The 21,463-nt window shown below is 35.5% G+C and overlaps 1 long non-coding RNA gene across 1 annotated transcript in view; it reads right to left on the minus strand.

The window, feature by feature from the left end:
- Positions 1 to 21,463, minus strand: part of LOC115911100 — a 59,074-nt gene that overhangs the window by 26,167 nt on the left and 11,444 nt on the right. Inside the window, exon 2 of the long non-coding RNA XR_004061243.1 lies at positions 4,987 to 5,034. This is a non-coding gene — a long non-coding RNA (uncharacterized LOC115911100). The remainder of the gene's footprint in view (positions 1 to 4,986; positions 5,035 to 21,463) is intronic.

Below are 21,463 nucleotides of genomic sequence, written 5' to 3' on the forward strand. Positions count from 1 at the left end.
GAATCAAGTGTATGTTTTCTTAAATCTGTAGATGGTTTTAAATTGTTCCTTTTTCTAGCAGTAACAATATTATGGATGTGCAGACCAGTTTTACTTCTACTGTTCACTAACCTGTGGGCAACGGTAAATGCCAGTTTGCTGCTACTTCAGAAGCTAAATGCAGGCCCTAAAATTAATCCCAGGGGAAATCAGATAAAGAAGCAGAAATATTTGATGCAGCAACCAGAAGGTCTGGAGGGAGGGATGGAATAGAAGATATCATTGTACCTTTGCAACACCTGGAATGGTTTTCAAGCTGTTGTTTGCAAATCCCTAGTGGACTCCAAGGTTATGGTGAATTGAACATCTGTTTGGCTAAACCATAATTATGCTTTAAACAGTGTTTCCAATTAAAAATTTGAAAAATTTGATCAGATGGGTGTGTGGTGGCTTTTGAAAATTGCTGAGGGCTGATAATGATCTGTTGCTCAAAACAAAGGGGCAACTGATGTTCTGGAGTGTATGAAAAAGTAGAGAGCACTCCCTACCTTCTCAGTTTTAGGTACATTGCGTTCTCTTCACAAGAAGCAACAGCAAAAGATGCCCAGAAAGCAGCCAGGAAAAGTAGTCTGGCAGCATTAATCCTTCTGTCCCCAACATGCTTTCCCCAGTAAAAGAAGTATGGGGTTCTGAATCATTGTATTGTCCTTGAGTATCTCTGAAATTCTTCACTAGTCCTACTTTTCATATATGTCCCAAATAGTAGATTTCGTTTTCTGGTAAGTAAGTATGATTTTTCAAGTCTTGGGTCCTCATCTCACAAAAATAAACTTGTCAACTCTTCTAGGATACAATATATATCCTTTGAATTAAAGCCTGATTTCTCATTGCCAGAAAAGCAGATTTTAGAATTTTCCATTCTGTCATTATTAATCGGCAGAAACTTTCCTTACAATTATTAGCATGTCCTATTACCCATTTGTTACTTTTTCAAAATCTCAATTGTATTTGACCAACTTATTTTATTTCCCTGAATGATAATTTTACATTGTAAAAAGCTTCTTTGTCCTCATATCATGTCTCTTATTACTTTTTTCTTACTTTTGAAAATTTTCCAGCATCATAAAACATTTATATTATCAGTGCTTTAGTTGCCCTTGTCAGAGTTTACTTCCCATTGTCCTGAGTACCATACAAGCACATCCATAAGTAATTTGCAAAGATGTTAGCTTTTCCAACCTTCTGTGCATATTTTTGTTAGGAATTGTGGTGGTGTCAAGTTTGAGGTACACTAAACTATAAGCTGTATTCAAGTGGTATAAATATGTTTATCTTAAAAAAAATCTTAAAGAAATAATTTGTCTGATCTAAAATCACTATGATGTATGAAATTTAAACAAAATACTAGAAACAAATACTGACAATAACTTTTTTAAAAGGATAAAACAAGTTGGCAGGTGCTCTTTAACCTTTTCATGTTCTATTTTTCTTACTTATGTCTTTTGATACAAATGTGGAAATAAGGGGGGCTGTGCTTGTTTTTATATTATCTTGCTAAATACCTGTTGCTAGCTTACATGATTCTGATGTTGTCTTTGGTCAGGCTTGAACTACAAGCTGAATATGAGATTGAGGGGAATCTTTGCCTTGCATCAGAAAGCAACTTGTAAGGAAGGAGAGAGTGACTTCTGCTGTACTGTGGGGAAAGTTGGTTTCCTGAGTTTACCTGTGAGCAACAGGAGAGAGGAATTTATGATTCCAGGCAAGGCATATGGGTATAGAAGCAGTGATGGGGGTGTATTGTTAGGTCTGAGGATAAGTGCATAAGAATGAAGAATTTGGAATAGGTATCAGAGAAGGGGTTTCAATAAGAGTTGGAAAGATCACAGTTGGATAAATACACTGGGGTCAGTTGAAAGCCACGTTACTAGAGAGCATGGCTACAGCTCTCTGTCTGACTCTAGCTCACGCCACACTTGTCCTAGCTACACCCTTACCTGTCTTCTGAAATCTCAGCTTCTTCTCCAGTTTCTGCTCATGACCCTTTTGAGTGGAAAACCTACTTTCCTGCTTACTTCAGGAACAATTACATGCAAAGGTAAAAATGGTCCTATAAATCTTTTACATCTAAAGCTTGTCTTCTGTCCCACTATACTTTCTTCAGCCTCCTATCTGCAGAGTTCTGCACTGCAGATGCAGATGGACAAAGGAATCACAAAATAGAATTATTTAGATTGGAAAAGGCCCTTAAGATCATCAAGTCAACTGTAAACCTAACAGTAAAAGTCCACCACTAAACTGTGTCCCTAAGTGCTGTATCCACATGTCTTTTAAATGCCCTGGACCGCCTGCTCCAGTGCTTAACAACCCTCTCAGTGAAGAAATGTTTCCTAATATCCAATCTAAACCTTCTCTGGAACAGCTTGAGGCCATTTCCTCTCATCCTGTCGCTGGTTACTACCTGGTAGAAGAGACTGACCCCCAGCTGGCTCCACTGTCCTTTCAGGCAGTTGTATAGAGTGATAAGCTCTCCCCTGAACCTCCTTTTCTCCAGACTAAACAACCTCAGCTCCCTCAGCTGCTCCTCATAGGACTTGAGATCCAGACCCTTCCCCAGCTCCATTGCCCTTCTCTGATGCTCCAACACATCCATGTTCTTGTAGCAAGGAGCACAGTACTGGCAGCATGGCCTCACCAGTGAATACAAAAGGATTCAAATGAGATGCTGTGGAAAGCTGGCTGCACAATGGTAATTCTTCTCCTCTACAATGTACAGCTGGCATCTTCTCCAAGTGGGACATGTCCCATTATTCAAAATCTGCTGATTCATTTATTCCTTTTTCCCCTTCCTATGTAACGCATAAGAATGTGATGGAGTTTTTCCACATGATGAGTTATGACTTTTAGGTAGTGTTTGTCTTACTAAATGGCAGGAAAAAAGTCTTGGATTTCTAAAGCCCAGTCTCTTTGATTTGCATTTTTCTGTGATCTATGATTAATCCAGTGGATTGTTACACCTACTGGTGTTAAATTGAAGTTTATGGAGAGCAGGATTGCTTTTCATAATTATTATTTTGCAAATCCCTAGAAAGTTGTTTATGAAGACTAAAGAGTCTGCAGTAAGACTGAAAGCAATGTCATAGGACATCCCCTTAAATGAAAAGGTTTTTTTTAAATGCAGTGTGGTTTTTTTGGCACTGATCTTTTCTTAAGTTTTCAGCTTTTATTTAACAGTTTTCCTTCTCAATATTGATTATGATTGCACACGTCTATGACTAAATTTAGCTAACAAGATACATGATTTCTGCTCAAGTTTGGAACTTAGTAATTAATAATCCTGTCAGCACATGACTATACAAATAGATTATGTACCAAAATCACCATAACAATAGTAAAAAAAAAGCACTTTTGGGGTGGGGAGTGTTGGTTGGTTTGGGTTGGGTTTTTTTCTAAGAGGGTACATTATTTTAAAAGGAAACTATTTTTGTGTTTCTCTCTTGATCGGATACTGGATATAGAGATAATTCGTTTAGTTAGTCAACATTGGTCCCTAAAAATTGGCTTTACTTTTACTGTTTGTCATATGTGATTTTATCTTTAAAGACTGCGGGAGTTCATGATTCCTGAGAAGTAACACCTTGAAGTTCTGGCACTATCTTCTACAAAGTAACTTACACTGAACTGGCTTCCTGTTACTGTGTCAATGAAACATCAAATGTTGATACTATGTGTGAAACAACATTTGATATTTTGGCTATTAAGCTACTGGAAAAAATACTATACAGATGGATTTTGTGTTTAGAAGACCTGGCATTTTAAAATCTATGACATGGATGCAGGTAATAAATGTTGTTTATTAATTGTTACAGGATAGAAAATACATATATTTGTGTACAAGATGGTAGTCTTAGCTCTCGCTATTTTTATCTCCTAAATATCTAATAATAAGGTGGTTATAAATATTTAAAGATATGAATAATTTAATTTGTTGAAGCATTGTGTGCATCATTTACAATCACACTAAAGGAGAGAAGTGACATGCCCTTCTCATAACAGCTAAACATGAGAAGAATGTAGCAGAGATAGTGATATTGTTCAAATTTCTAGAAATCATTATGTTTTGCTGTATGAGCACAGCTCTTTAGAATGATGATCTCATCACCTAAGGTTACTGTTATCTAAATAGATTCATTGCTGAACTTTATTCCAGTGTTTTTATATCTTTGCTGGACGTAAGAGAACACAAACACTTGAAATTTAAGTTATTGATCTTCATCCATGCTACAACTTTCAGAACTTGGTATTTAACCCCAGGATTGGATCCATAGCTCTTTTAAATTCTGGAATTCCAGAAACTGTGCAGGTGAGTAGGAAAAAGCAAAGGAAGAAACAAACGGAGAGAAGGAAATTATTCTCCTTTACAAAAGGAAAGATGAAAAAAACTTAATGAGCATAGGAGAAATAATAGGATGAAAGAGAGGAGTCAGGTGAGTATTTCCAGTAATATTTTTTATATAGTGCTCAGATATGTTATGCTTTGTGCTTACATGGAAAACAGAGTGAGACTTCAGCTTTCTAACTGCTGTTCTGAGCTGTACTTTACTCCCTGTGCATTTTTATTTTAGCACAGTCACTTCTAAGGAAGGCTTTAAATTGACTTTCAGGGCCAACCTGAATCACCAAATTCATGCTGAAATGATGACTACCTCAATGTTTGTCTTCCCACGTTAGTCTTAAAAACCCCTTAAAAAACCCACTATTAGACATGAAAAAAATAAAAACCATTTTTAAAATATATGTTTCTGTTAATTCTAGTCACTAGCACTTGCGAAAAGGCAAAAGCAGGCATGCAGTAACAGTAAAGAGTGTCAGAATTTCTGTGTAAAACCTAATTGTAATAATACTGAAATTGAAAATAAAACCTGCTAACTAGCTGTTACTCAGCAGGATTAGGCAAAGTCAATCAGTTCATAACCAAATGTAGCTGTAGAACAATGGATTACTTACATTGGCACTCATTACAGGTTAGACATCAGTGTGGATTTCATCCATAAACTGTAATAAAATAAAATAAATTAGGAAGCTGCAAAAAAATGTTTCATTCAGTAGTTTGATCATGGATGTGCTTAGTTTCTGCATGATTCACATAAGTGTATATAGTATTATCGCAAGAGTATATGTTTAGGAAAATTTTATCATTTTTAAACTAAGTAATTAACAAATATTCATACAGTGGCTATAACTGGTCTTCATGAATTACCATGCAAAAACCCATTTAACTACAGAGATAAGGATCTCCCATTTTTGTAAATTCACTCAATGGTAAGCATAAAACGTTTTACCTGTTCACCTGAGCAACACTTCAGTGTAACTGAGCCCAGAGCTGATGTATGGCAGAATAACATCCACTTTAAAAGGGGACAGGGAGTGAAAATGGGTGGGGCAGGGAGAGGCCTTGTGGTGCCACTTCACAATTAATTTTGGAATGGTAACATCTACTTTTTGGAATGTAGTGTATTAATTTCTGCTGATAGAGATAGGCCAGCATAAGAACTATGCTATAAATTGCTGTGTGATAGGGTTCCCATTCCTATGCCATGTCTGTGTCACTGGGCAGCAGTTTTTAAGGGCACCCAGTAAAGATATGAAAACAGAAAAACTAATATAACTGTACTCTTTGTTCTGAAAAGAAAATGAAATTAAATGCAGATAAAATTTTAGAAGTTCCAAATAAGAGACTTTTGGGTCTATTTTATGGTTAATCCCTTGCTGTTACATTGTTTTGCATTGATGTTACATTATTTAAAGTTTTGTGATTCTAGAATGGTTTAGGTCATGTAAATTGTTCAATGCAAAATCCCATTTCAAGTATATTTAGATTTTAGAGATGTCTTTTAATTGCATTGTAACTGGCAACTCTGTGTTGTCCTCATGTAATAGGCAGTGTCAAGATGACTGTATTCTGAAATAGTTATTAGTGGAAGACCACTCCAGTTCAGGACTATGTCTCTCAGACTTTCCATACTGACAAGGAAGTGCCAATGGTGAGCTGTCCCTTTGGTGTCTTCCAGCCCCCAGCTCACTGCCCTGGAGGAAAGCTCACTTTCCCATCCCCTTCTCTGATTAGTTATGCTTCGGTACTGCTGTTCTGTAAGCACACAGTCTTGGCTTTGCATCTGGCCTGGCAAGCTGGTGAAGGTGGTATGAAGAGGTTGTTTCCACAGACCAGTTCCACGCTGAAGTTTCCTGCACAGACTGGGCTGTATACCAACTTTAAAACCAGCCCTTCACCCATAACTTTTTATTTAATTATAGCTAGTTTAAAATAACCATTATAATATGTCTCCATGACCATGACATTGGATTTCAGCATTTTTTCGCAGCAGTATTTACTGTATTTAGTAACAAATTACTGAAATATCAGCTATGCTATTTTAAGTATCAGTTAAATGTGATATTTAATTAATTGTGTCTTAAATTTTGGAATAGAGAATCCCAGTGATATTAAGCCTATTTTTTTATTTACAGCAGATAAACCCAGTAGTATATAATTCGTTCTAACAGAAAAGCAAACTTCCTTTTATGTGGGTCAGACTTCATTTTTGTGCTCAGCATAGTTCACACAAGTATTGTTCGGTAGTAAAAAATATTTTGCAGCACAAACCTATTACATGTTCTGTGCAGTTGAAAGTCATTAGTAAATTTTCTTTGTTCACATTAAAGGAAGTTGAAAATATGCTGAATCACTTATTATTTTAATCCAGATGCTATTATCTATAAATATTCATCTTGAAGATAAAATGTTAGCTTCATAAATATCTAGTGAACTTCACAAAATTAATTACATTTCAAATACGTGATTCAGAGTCTAAGATTTAGATCTTAGGATGGGATGAATCGCCCTCTGGAGGTGCCCATTTTAGTTTGCTGACTTCACAGGAATCCTGCTCTGAACTGACTAATTCAAACTAAAAGTTAAGTGACTGACCTGTCACCTTCATTGAGAAATAACTGAGCATGGCGTACCACAGTAGATCTTGTCATTAGACCACTCTAAGAATGGCTGCCTTATTCCTCACCTTTTCTGTCAGTGTTCTTGTACTGTTTCTAATATGAATAAACACGATTGTTGCTGTTGCCATTTCCTGTGTATTGTTTTTTCCTGTCCTTTTCAATCTTGTTATCTTTCCCTGTTTTTTTTCTTTTTTTTTCTGACTCTTTACAGCTACAATCCTTTCTGAAGCTTTTCACTTGCTACCTCTCTGACAATCCTCCTTTCCATGTTGAAAGTATTGTCCTAACTTGTGATGTGGAAGATTGCTGGCTCTTCCTTTGATGCTGATACCAGTATTTTCTTGACTGATAGTATTGTAATGAAGACATAGAAAAAGAAGACTATGGCACTCATGAACTTTTTTATGGTTTGAGTAGTCAAAAAATATTGTTCTTCTGCCTTCATATAAAATGTCTTGGTTTCCCAATGTAATTGTAACTTAAACATGTTTGTAGAAATGTAAAATTAAATGTGAAGAGTATAAAATCCATATTAAAGACATAAAAATGTAATGAAATACAGCATTAGTCTTTATTTTAACAACTGAGTCCTACACGGCTCACTTGCAAAATGTGGGGTAGACTTACAAAGTTGCGTATTGGTAAAATCTGACTTACTAAAAGGTGAAATTTCTTTTTCTGTTCAGTAATTATTAAAAGGTCAACTTATTTTCTTTCTCCCTCTGGTAATATTTTCTTGTTATACCTGTTAAAAAATCTCTCCTTCTCTTGAGTTCTGTCTTCTCCCTTTTTTTTTGTTCCTTTTGTTAACCTAAGTTTGTGATTCCTTTCCACCTTGGTCTCTTCTAACTCTTTTGGTCCAATACTGATGCCTTTTTTCTCATATGTTTGCATCCATTTGCCTAGAATATTGCCTTGAGCATGATCATATATACCCAAGAATATATTTACTTCTAAATGCTGGATGGATCTGCTATTTTAGGACTTCCAGTAAAGCAGAAAAGAAACTTAACAATTCATCACAGTGTTTTAGGGTTTTTTTATGATACATATGCCTTCAGAGGATCAAAGTACCTTGCTTCCAACATCAATGGAATAGTAACTATAGACAGAGATAAACATTCCTGTAAAAATAAAGACTTATGGTACTTGTTCAATATAGGAATGCTAACTTAAAAAGAGCATGAATGAACCCATGCTGTGTTCATAAATGGTATGGCAAACATTTTCAGTTTTGTTTGCATATAAATAAAAATGCTATTGGAAAGAGTGCTTTGTACTGGTAGCAATGTAAGGAGATAGAATTTTTTTAAAAAGACAACTAAAATGTATGCATGCATAAAATCAGAAGAATTTTTGAAAATCTTGCTCTGCTGTAGCAGAAATACTGAATAATAGTTAATGTTTTTTATGGGATAGATACCTACCTATTTTATTAGGTATACTATATGTTCTTTAGATAATCTAAATTATTTGGATTGCAGTAAAATGAATGCCATGATAAAGCATAAAAAGCGATGTTCATAACTTTTGCTTTATATGTGTAAAATATAGGCAAAAATAATGGCACTAATAATAGCAATATACTAGAAAATTATTGTAGGTGTGAGTGAGAGTTATTTATGGTGCCCAGAAGTTTTTAACTAGTGTAGTTACCTGCAGGACTTTGCATAATTTGGAAGCCATTAACAAAACACCTTTGCCAGATGTGTGTACTGAGCATGAGGATGACATTACAGACAATGTTTAGAAAGCAGAGGAAATTCAGAATCTCTAAAATAGTTACACCAATGATGAGTTTGTGTTGAACAGTAGAAGCAGTAAGTTTTTGCTCAAATTAAGTTGCATTGACTGCAACTAAGTTTATAAAGAAAAACTATATGGAAATTATCCATAGAAAGCAAAAGAATATTAAAACCCATGTAAAACCTGATGGGGCTTTCTGCAGTATACCCTCAAATGATGCACATTGGCAGCATACATTTAAGTCAGTACTGGTTGCTGAAGATTTGTCCTTTATATTAACAATATAAGGCAATACAGATCCTGAAATAATCTGTGACTTAATACTCCTATTCATTTTACAGCAGAGTTGCTATGGACTAGGGCCTAGCTCATAATGAAAAATAATACAATTTTAACAATGGCATATTATTGTTAGAAGGAAGTACATCAAACTGACTTAGCACAGTTTTAGAAAACTAGTTTTGAGAATACTGTATTGGTGTAGCTTAAGTCACAAAACTATTACTTTTTTTGATAATACTACTAATCTAAAATCCAGACTTGTAGTTTGATGATAAGATTATTTCTACACTCAACTTTGTGTATTTTTGATTTGAGATTTTTGAGTGATAAAATCTCGCTTTGAAAATCAGTTAAAATATCTTTCTTTTTAAATCTGTTAGGAACGGTAAGGAAAGCATAGCTGAAAATACTAACAAAACAGGAAAGATTTCAGCAAAATAGTAAGTGTAACCATAGGGAAACATTTACCAGAGGAGAATCAATTTGAGTGAATTAAGATGTGAAAACGTAATCTATAAAGTCCTGCAGGAAATAATAATGAAAAAATAGGTCTTTCTGTTCATAAATACAGCTCAGGTACAGGTGGTCTTGAGAGATGCAAAACCACTACAAATTCCAAGAATTGTTCTTTGATTTCATTAGAAACAGGCCTGGCTAAGACATAAATAGAATATAACTATCTGTAGTTATATAAGGAATATAAGGTGAGGGAAACAATTTATAAAACAATCACCCTGCTTGCAGATTCTGCAGATCACATGGCTGGCAGACACAGAAATAATTTCACAAATGAAAATGGAAGAAGCAAAATCCATGAAGATTGCATTGAAGGTTTGATTCATTTGACTTTCTCTAGGCCTATGAGGGTCTCCATGATTATCATATATATGCACAAATGTATTATATTCATATTATACATACATATATTGCCATATATATGGAAATGTATGAAAAGTTGTAAAAGAGGAATTTGAGTTATGTGCAAGAGGTGCTTCAAAATAGGTTACAGGATTTTTGTATGGTACTTAAAACAGCTGGAAGAAGTAATGAGAGTTAATTCAGTACTGGATCTGATAGTGATCAGGACAAAAGGAGATACTAGCTCTAAGATTAAGACCTTATGACAGTACAATACTTCTGGTTTAATAAAAAGACCAGAAAAAGTGTAAACATACTGTGATAATCACTGACAGAAAGAGTGACAGAATGATTTTGAAGAGTAATAGCAAAAAGTTGGTTCAGAGTAACATTGTAATAGAATAAGAGAGATTCCACTGTAAAAAAATGTTTAGTGAAGTATAAAGTTGGAGAAAGGAAGCGGAACTGGAAAGGAGAACTTTAAACTTGCCATCATGCAAAGAAAGAACAGAAAGAGAGCTCAGACCATGTGATGCTATCTAAGAAAGCCTAATTATCCACTTAATTAGTACAATTTTGCTAATATATTCTGAAAGTATGTGAAAATCTTAAAAGAATACAAGAAAGCAGATTTTTTTCAAGTTTCTTGAGCAGTTAAGAATTTTCTTTTTTTTCCCCAACAGAATAATACTGAATAAAAGGGAGTCTTAGGACCACTGTCTATGAATTGGAGCATTTATTTGAAAAGATAGTTGAAGAAACAGTGAACAATAATGGTAATTGAAAATGTAGAAAAGTGTCTGAAAATTTGAAGGGTTCTAGATTCCGTACCCTTGTTCTGCTCACTGGAGGTAGCACAAGGTAGCCAAGATCCTTTCCTACTCACAGGCTGAGAATTTGCCTGCTCTGGGGAAGTCACAGTCAGCCTAACACTGGTCTGTCCTTCACCCATACCAACAGCTCAGTTCTCTGTGCAGGTTTGAGATTGGCATCATATGAAGGTGTCTCTCTACCAGTTTTTGGCTGCATTTAATTTCTTAGGTCACACAGAAATGAAAATGCACCACAGCCCAGTCAAGAGCTGGTAGCAAACTACAGCTCATGTGTGCTTGACTAACCCACCTGCTCTCCTGAGCCAGGGTAGCCTCATTTGTACTGCCTGTTACAAGAATTCCTAACCCATGCTATTCCTCAAATCCTTCAGTATTTTACCTGAGTGCTTGTTGGCCTCGGCCAAAAGCACACCAAAGAGCAGGCTAACAGTTAAAGGGTGTGGATTATCACATGGTAGAGCTCAAGTATGTGCCTGAGCCCTCTTCAGCTCAGTAACACAGATGTAACCTTAGGAACTACATCCAGTTGGCAATAATTACAACTGTACTAGCTTGTTTTAAATCAAAAATGCAATGGCATGAAAACCAGTAGTCTTACAGACTACTATTTCTTGATCATAAATCTGAAAAATTGGCAATTAAGAAAGTCAGAGGCCAATAGAAGGGAAAACAGTACTTATCTGATGTGGAAGTATTTTAACATGGAAACTTGAAAGCCAGTCAGATGACTGAATATTCTTTTCAAGATAAGCAAGGTTACAATAAAGAACTCAGCATAGGACCATTTGGGTAAATAGATTTTGTTCACTATTAAAATGCAGTTTGGGTCTCATCTACATTGTAGGATAAAAGCCTGAAATATGCTTGTGGTATTTTATTCTGAGAAGGAGCTGATGCTGAAGTGGGCATGCTTCAATATAAAATAGTCACCTCATCATGCCCAAGATGGGATAAGGGCTCTACTGAATATTTATACATCTTTCAAACAAACTGATATGCAGTAATGTCTTGGAATGAATACAATGTCTTTATTACTTGGACAGGTGTTCAGTATGTGATATAATTACCATTAGGTTCCAGGTCACCTTTTGACCTGTGAGGTCACCAGTTATTTCCATAGTAATTTCTAATTTTACAGGTTGTAGAAAACTATGTGCAGGAAAAACTGCACAAAAAGGGAAAATGCAATTACTTTCATAGAATTCTTTGTGACCTGGGATAAAGTGCTTAAGTCTGAAGACAGAAAATAAAAAAGGAAAGGAAAATGTGGCACATCAGACAATGCTGGACCATTATCAATTAGCACTCAGTTGAGTATTGTCTTTTAAGCCACTTGGAGGTAAAGAGAGGAAATAAACTACTCAAATAAAAACAAATACATATTCTGAAAGCAGTCAGCTACTCTGGTGTGTGCTGAGGTAATAAAGTACATAAACGAAAGAAATTGGGCAAAATTGTAGGATGCTATAGATCAAAGGAAAATAGCCAAGAGTTTGAGATGTAAGATTAGGAGTAGGGATTTGGAAACAGTTCTTAATATGAAATTATTCTTATTGGAACACTGGTAAGAAAATAGACCATCATAACAACAATTCAGCATAAATTTGCCTGTAGATTTAGCATTTGGAGAAGTTGTTCTGCAGAAATGCAGGCAGCTTTTCTGGAGGAACAAACTGGCTGATCTGGCTTTACCATATTGCCATGGACCGGATGTGTAACACAGTCGGGAACTGCGTTATGAAAAATCCCTTTTGTAGTATGAATGTATGAATCTGTACATTTGGCTTGCTTTACATCAGTAGGATTATGTTTTTGCCAATAGTAGAAGCTACATAAAAAGAAGGGAGAGTATCAACAAATAATATAAGAAACTGGAATTAGATGCACATAGAGAACAATATAAAGCAAATCTGTCACACATATTACATACCTAGCTGCATATAAAGAAATTTTCTTTCTTATAATGACCTTGTATTTTGAAAACACAGGTGGATTATATAAAATTACAATACTGTGATGCCCTTAAGTATAGTTTTAGAAAATTAAATGAAAGAGCCAAACAAAATATTTGAAGTTACCCACTTCTCTCTGGAGTACATTATATATGCTAAACCTAATGTCTGAAGTGCCAGAACTGGTAGTTCCTGTTTTGAGGTAAAGAGTTGCTTCAAGACTTCTGCAAAAAGAGACTCTGAAAAATCTTACAGCAGATAGGACAAGTCTGTTAAATAAGTCCTCACAGACTTCTCTGTTCATTGTGATTGTATTCAGTGCCCATTACTCCTGCTTAAATAATCACTTGTTGAAGGATTGCCTGTCTATGTTTCCTGAGGAAGTGGCGGGACATAGTTTTTAGGAGCTGCTGGAAGTATGGGAAGGAGGAGATAACTGCATTCAGAAGTTTGGCTGAAGGGTAGAGTCTTTTCTGGAGATTGAGATTGGGTGGCTCTGAGCAGGAGTGTAGGGCTGTGAGGAGTCCTTCAGCCTCTTTACTCATTTAGCCTGTTGAGAGCACACTTAGGGATATTTTGGCCATTGATAGATTAACTAGATTACAAAGAAGAACTACTGCATTTCAGAAATTCATTATGAAAGTACTCTATGAATAAACTATATGAATAATAAAAAGCCAAACCAAACTGTAGAAACCACTTCTGAGAAGAACTTTCATATGTGATTATGCATAGTCTGCGCAAGTGAAGTACAGCAAAGAAATGGAAAATCTGGGCTAAATGTCATTAATTGCTCTGCAGTTTATCACTTCTTCTACCCCTCCCCTCACCTCCCCTGCCACCCCTGCCACCTTCCTTCCAAGGAAATAATTCGAAGATTCCTGGAAGAAATCGTCTGTGGTTAGAAAAAAAGTAAAGAGACTGGGGTTTCTAATGGCAGGCATTTGGGAGTAAATGTGAATACAGATAGTTGCTGCAGAATTGATCTCTTATTATCTTAAATCCTCTATTTTACTTTCCTTGGTCCACAATATTTCTTGTTTGCAATATTTCATGCAAAACTCATTGAAAATAATGAAAATATGACATATTTTTACCACAAAATAGTAGTTGTGTAATCATCAAAAAGAGATTCCTAGTGTACTTCAACTACAAATATCCTTCTAACTGTGTTTCAGCAGATATTACCTATTTTGAGACAATAGAGATATGGGTTGAGAGTCAAATCTCCCTTCTATTATGCTTGATTCTCAAAGAAAAACTGGATTTATGCCTGTCTGTCCATCCATCTGTCCACTTATTTATTAAGAATATTAAAATTGTTTCAGCTGTTAAATGTAAAACTAAGAATATAGACAAAATCCTTGGTGTGTCCAGTTTTTTGAAGTAAAGGGAAAAAAAAAGAAAAAGTGGTTTACTTTGTATGCAAACAAAATTGTCACTACTGATTTCCAAAAAAAGCTACTGAAGAGATGTGGAGGTGTATTTTGTTTCAAGGGTCTGTGGGCCTACTGCTCTACAGTTCCATAAAATTTCAAGTAGTGTGGATACTACCTAGTTTTACAGATGAAGCAAAGAACATACATGCAAAATTGCCAGAATAAAAATCAGTGAATAAAATTATTTGATCTCTGTGTTAAAATAAAGTTTACAAAAGGAAAATTGTTTCAATTTTCAGGTGAAGGGGAATCCATAGGAGAACACATGAGTGAAAGTGTTTTTGGAAAGCAAAATTTATAAGGCATATTTCAAAAAAGTTGTATTTGTTTAGTCTAGAGTAGAGAAGACTGGTGAAAATAGTAGGATATCTGAAGATTATTGTGAAGAAGATGGTCACCAATGGTCTTTTGTACCCAGTTGGAGAAGGACAAGGAAAAAATATCTTAATTTACAGCCAAAAAAGCTGTAATTTGGAAAGGCCACATATTTGGAAAGTCCTTTTAAGTACGATGATAGTTAAAGACTGGAATGAAGTTATCTGGTGATGCTGCAGCATCTTCCTCATTGGCAATTTAGAACAGATTAGACAAAATGTTTCTGTTATAATAATGCTCTTACATCTATTTTCTTTCATAATTGTTGGCTCCACACAATAGATAACCCAAAACATTAGGTTGTAACTTGAAAAATAAATTTGGAATGTGGACATTAATTTGTATAGTCTGAACACATGACCAATCATCATAAATGCAGGTTTCTTTTTCTTCTAATGGATGTATTCTTGAATTTTGCATGCCTTTGTGTATTTTAATTTTCACTTATTTAAATTTAAAGTTTATTTATGTATAATTTCTATTTACAGATCATCAGTAAGGATAAAGCATGCTACCTGTTCATGCAAGCAGTGCTATTATTCTGCTTGCACTGCTTGGTTTTCTGGTCAGGAAGCTAATTTCAGCATTGCCAGTGCCCTTTTTTCTTGAATTCTAATTCTCTCTAGCACATGCTCTTCAGGTATGTATAGCTTTGTAGGTATTACAGGGAAATATTCTGAATTCAAAGCACATGTTTCTTTTAAGGCACATATAGATAACTAGGGTTTGCTACTTGACGGAATATCTGAAAAAGTCTGATTCCTAAACAAAACCAGAACTTTGATGGTGAATTTTACTTTCTGTGGTTAACAGGCTATTTTTACAGTGACAAATAAAGTCTGTTAGTAATAAAAATGAAACCTAGTATCTATGCTGTGATAATGGAACCCTAAAGTGAAATTAGTTAGTGATATTAGAAAGAATCACTTGTATTTCTGCTCCAAACCTCAAGTTATTTTATTTTCCTGTACTCAAAAACAGTATTAAAGAAAATGTATGGTTCATGTTACCAACATTCATAACGTTGATTAAAATGGGAATAATCCATGTATATGCTTTTGTTAGAGCATAAAATATGTAACATGAGAACAAGAATATTGAAGGACTGAAGATCATTTGACTATTCAGAATACTGACAGAATTCAATCTATTCAGAATACTGGCTATTGTGTCTGTTCTCTCTTAGAAATTCAACTTGAAGAATGATGAGAAAAGTATTAATAATTATTACTCTGTTGTACTCTGTTAGATGCTTGAGGACTTATGTGTTTATATCAAACAGTAATTAAAGTCTTCAAATTAAAGTGTTCATCTTCCAGTGGTTTTTCTTATATTGGGTCTGCAACAGGAAAGGCTGTGAACATTTGCAAATGGACATTTTATTCTACCTTCTTTCCTCAAATTGTGTTAGAAAAGATTCAATTATTAGATGCAGCTGTATTAAAAATGTGAGTATTGTACAGAGAATCAAATAGCTTTCACTCAGCTAACACCTCAGAGAGAAAAAAGTAGCACCCCTTCAGTTTTGTGGCTCATTTTATCTTGTTATCTTGATAAGGAACCAAGGGGTTTCAGTATGACTTTTTTGTTTGATACTGCACCTGAAGCTGTTAGATTTACCTGGCTTTAGTTTATGGTTTGTTGGTTTTTTTGTTGTTGTTGTTGTTTCTTTTTAAAGTAGGAGGCATCTTATGCTATTTGAGAATTAACTTAGAAAGAGACCACCAAAGTCTTAAAACTTTTATGATGCAAGCCTATTTGAAGAAAGGTTGTTGTTGGCTTGAATAGAATTATTCAAAAATATGACTCACATAACACTGCATCTTTATATTAATGCAGTCTATGTAGAAGGAGAACAGTGTAGGTCAGAGAAGTCTTTAGAGGAGCATGTCTAGCAAATAACTTTAGAATGCTTAAGTTACAGTTTTTTACAAGGATAGGAAAACATAATTCCTGGATAGAAGTGAATACTGCTTTTGAGAGGACTCTGAAAGTTGTGTGACTTGACTTCTCATGTAAGTCAGAAATGTAATTTCTGATCCAAGGTGTTTCCTGAAGAGAGAATAATGGTTTTAAATTGCAAGATGCCTTAATCAGTTAAACAAATTGAGAAAAAATACTAAAGCTTCTTTTACTTACAATTGAAACCTACAGTTGACTGGTTTTACTTGTAAGAACTTGCTTCTCAACATGTATATTAATTTAAGAACTTTTGTAATGGAACATTCGCTTTCACAGTTTGAAGTTGCAAATGCAAACTATATTTTTTAAGCTTTCCCATGTAATATTTTATTGAACAGTTAAAAAAATGCTGACTAAAGAAAGTATTTCTGTAACCAGAGGGGATTTATTAGGATGAGAAATTTAGTTTTCCTTCATGAGGTCCAGTGCAACTACTACAGAAATCAATTCCCAGCAAGATGACTGTATCTATTTTGAGTAGTATGGTACACAGAAACATACAGTTAATAATATATAGATGGATATAACCCCCATTTTGAAAGGTGTTCATGAAATTATCATTTAATGATTTTGAAAATATTACTTACAGATTAAATATGGACATCCAAAACCAGAATAATTAAAGGGTGGTTAGGAAGAAAAAATATATGCTGTGAGGTAAACAGCCACATGCAAGGAAACTGGAATGATATCATATTTATTTAAGTTGGCAGAAGAATATATGATTGGAGTAGAATTGGTAGAACATGGTCTGCAGTTATTGTGAGTTATTCTATTTTAGCAGATTTAATTAAGTAATGTAATCCCCTTATTTAACATAACTGCAGCTGGACTGAATGAAGTAGTACAAACTGCACATCAGAAAGATATAGGTTGGAAAGTGTTAATATTTAGGAGTGTTAAGGTTTTTTGGCCAGTTTTTAGAAATAAATAAGAAAATGTCAGAATTAAGAAAAATGTTTTATTTTAAGAACTAGAAATTGCATTTCTATGCAGTTTTGGGCTCTCCAGACTAATAGTGTGAGGTACAGCAACAGCATAAAGAGATAATTAGTTTATTAATTCAGTTTCTCTGTGTGTTAATTTATATAACCCAGTTTTCCATCTAAGTTGGCCAAAACACAGACAGGTACTTTAATTGCCCAGTTTTTATAAAGAGTATGAATAACTTTTCTGGGATGCCCTTGGATGCTTCTTTAAGTGGTTGTGTAGAAGTGTTTCATTGCTGGTGTGCATGTGCCCCATGAGTGCAAAGACAAGTTATTTGAACAGAAAGGTCCATTAAATGGTATCAGCAGATACTTGAAGCACCCTCATGTCCACTGACCTCAGGGCATTAATTAGCCTTGTGAATACAAACGTGGATGATTTAATTATTTCCATCATACCACAGAGATGGAAATCATGCAGTACGTGTACTGTGTGATTTACTTAACTTTAGTTGTAATAGTATAATTAATTTCATACAATAAATTAAGTCTCCTAATACAGACTCCTAATACCTCTAAGGAAATACAGTTTGAGGTAACATACTAGATATACCTCTTTGTATATGGATAATGGAGTCATAGGTTACTGGTGTTTAACATTTTCCCTAGCATGATTCTTCAGGGAGCAACATATCCCATAGTAACATTTCCTCTTTCTGAGATGAAACAAAGAGCAGGGAAGAGGGGGAGAGAGTGAAGAAGACTTCCCTTAAACAGAGATCAGTTTATTTCTAAATTCTACAAGTAAAGCTATAGTTATGATTAAAGACATTGTCTCTTGTTCGGTGTCCTAAAAACTGTGATTCTGATCTTCTGGGGCATATCCATTATCAGGATCCACTTGTATTGACAGGGAAGTCTGATGGAGGCAAGAGGAACGTGAATCTCAGTACAAGCTGCTGCCCATGCATGTAGAAGGGATAAAATACTCCTCAGCAATATGACATGTCTTTGGTTCATGTATTTTAAAGTTCAGATCCTGAAAAGACTAATTTTATTACTTATATACTCTCTGCAAGGACCTTGATAGTGGCTGGCTTTGTGTTAAGTGCCTTATGTATTTATAGCCTCAATAGTAGTGACTGTATTTCAGCCTGGTGTCATACATAGTGCCGAGTGACTTGTTGGCCTCGTGGCTTTCCCCTCTTATTTTCTAACAAGCTGTCCTCCTTATTAGAAACAACAAACACCAGAAACAGGGTGTCTTCTACAACTGATTGCAGAAGCAAATGTACCATTCCAAATCAGTGGCAGAACCTTCTGTCTCTACAGGAAGGGTGAGGGGGCTAACAGTTCAGTGTCAACTATCAGTGCCTCAGCAATTTCACTTGCTATTTCAAATTCCAATTGGAGTAGTATCCATAATCTCCTAACCAATCACTAATCCTCAGGGATTTTGAACTGCCAGCCTGCAAGATGTCTATTTTTATATAGGGATCCATGCAGCAGAGAAAGACATAAGATTCCTCATAGGAACTCTGCATTACATTACAGAGTGCTACCCTTGAGTCTTTGTTGTGAACCAAAAAGGAATTTTCTGCTGACTTAGTGTTCACCCTGCCTCCTCCCAGAAAAAGTAGCCATCACCACAGCCTGCTTCAGAAGATAAAGCATTGAGGTGCAGTACCACAAGAGATCATTGATCCAGTTCACACAGGTCTAAAGCTATATCATCAACAATTCTCAGACTTACAGAAACAACACCAGTTTAAAACATTTTGTGATTTTTTACTGTTAGACATCATATTATCAAGAGCTTTTTACTTCCCAGAAGAGAGGTTGTAGATAACAACAGGTCAATTAAATCAGCCTCTAGGTCATCTTTCAAAATCAGTAAATCTCAGTATTTATAGTCTCTCCCAAAACATTTTGTGCTTGAGCTACATTCTGAAAGCACAGCCTTGCAATGACCTGGTACTTGCTGCATCAGGTGTGTGGGGTACACAAAGGAGTCCTCTCCTCATTAAACTTTGAATGAATTATACTCATTACAGTGTTGCCTTCTTACCTTGAAGTACCAAGGGTCTAGGGGACAGACAGATCTATTCAGAGACAGGGATTTGCTCACGTTCAAAATCTTTGTGATGTTCAGGAGATGCCTGCTCTCCATTTAAATATTTCAGTCAGTACTCTCTGCCTTGAACAATAAATAAATTTGGGGTTGTTTTTCAGGGACTTCCCAAACAAGTGCCAATAGTCAACATGATAATCATATATTCTTGTCAAGAAGCCAGTTAGGCGCAAGACCATCCTCAGGAGCTTTTATGTGACATACAGCTCTAAGTTAAGGCAGTCAGAATGAGGGAACATTTGGGATTAGAGCTGAAAATGTTAGAGCCTTGAGCCATTCTAACCTTCAGCATATCTAGCCATCATAGCAGGGAGTCAGTGGCACTGACCTGTCTTCCAGAGTCACATTTTTCAAACGAGGACTTCGAAATGTGTGCTTGTTCATAACAGATACAAATAGGTGTCCTGTTCTAACTAGAGGGATGCTGAGAGCTCCTGGCAACTCCTGTTTTGTTTAGCTGTTTATAACATGGGCTTTTTGCGTTTTTTTAGTCTTTCTTTTTGTCTTGTGAAACTTTCAGTGCATTCTCTTTACCTGCTTAGCCAGACATCCCCTTCTGAAATAATAATCAGATCCTGCAGCCAAACCTGGTATGATTATAGCTGATAGACAGGGCGTTGCCTAAGTGAAATCTGCTGACAGAAACTATTTTGCAACAGTGCAGATCATTTTGTGTCAAATAGAGTCACTTTAACTAGAGTTACTCACAAACCTGAATGAAAAGACTTTCTGTTTGAGTATCCTGGCATGGTCAGCCTCCCTTAGCCTTTTCTACTTCAATAGTACAGGACTGTTAAATAATTTTAACACTAAGTAGAGTTTACATAATTTCTCTAAAAGTGCATTTTTCAGTAATACCTGCTTATCTTCTTCTGTTCAATGATACAATGTACCTTAACTTGTAGTAAGATTTAGGAAAGGCTTTTGTTTATATTTTTACCTAACAATGGAGACCTGTCTTACCCATCTGTATAATTTTTTACTAATAGAAACTGTGTTTTCATGTCTGCCTGAGAAATATTTTTGTGTTTTGTAAAACACATGACAGGGAAAATGGGAGAATACTGCATGAGTTAAGAATCTCCTACTGAAATAATAGGAAACTCTCACAAGCTTCTGTGGTTTTCATTATGATGTTAACTGTGCCCACTTAAGGTCTACTCTAGAAACAATGTCCTCCTCCTTTAGAGGAGGCTTGAACTATTTTAGCTTCAGTTTTCTGCTTCCAATTTTAGATAAAGTTTACATTGATTCCTTGAGCTTTAGTTATTAGCAAGTAATTTTCTTGAAATGGGCCTGATTTCTGTACAGTGGCAAATTTTCTTCTTTTTATTTCCACTCCCCACAATTCTTTTAGATTCTGCTTGCAGAAAGACCAGCGGGGTTTTAAGAGCACAATATGCATGACTGCATCTTTTCCTCTAATGCACCTTCCCTAACAGTGGAAAAGAATGGCTCTCTCAGAATGTGCTCATCTAGGCTTCCAGTTCCCCAGGATCTTGGAAGGACTTCTTTGCAATAGCAGCTTCAGCATCTGCCACAGATAGCAGGCAGACTGGTGGTGGATTGGCAGAGCTAAGAAGAAATAGATATCCAGCCCTGGGGCAATTCGGTCCTCTTCAGACGCTGTAACTACAGCACCCCTCTAACAAACAGCAAAATTTGCATTTTCAAAACAGCAGTAAATGTTTTAAAGTCACAAACAGAAGGGATGGATGGAGATCAACTTTTCACCTTCTCTATCAATAAAAAAATAAGGGTGCATCAGAGGATAGTAGTAGGTCTGTTCAAAGTAAATAATAAAATAAATTATATTACTTTATATGCTTATGGGTATTATACTCACAGCATTCCTTTACTAAAGACAGTGTAGATTAACAAAGTTCACAACAATCTAAGGAGAGACTGCACAAGGCCCTGGAAGAGAGATCTAGTTAAAATCACTGACTGGACAAATCACATC

This window comes from Camarhynchus parvulus, chromosome 1 (assembly GCF_901933205.1).
Source record: "Camarhynchus parvulus chromosome 1, STF_HiC, whole genome shotgun sequence".
Taxonomy (NCBI): domain Eukaryota; kingdom Metazoa; phylum Chordata; class Aves; order Passeriformes; family Thraupidae; genus Camarhynchus; species Camarhynchus parvulus.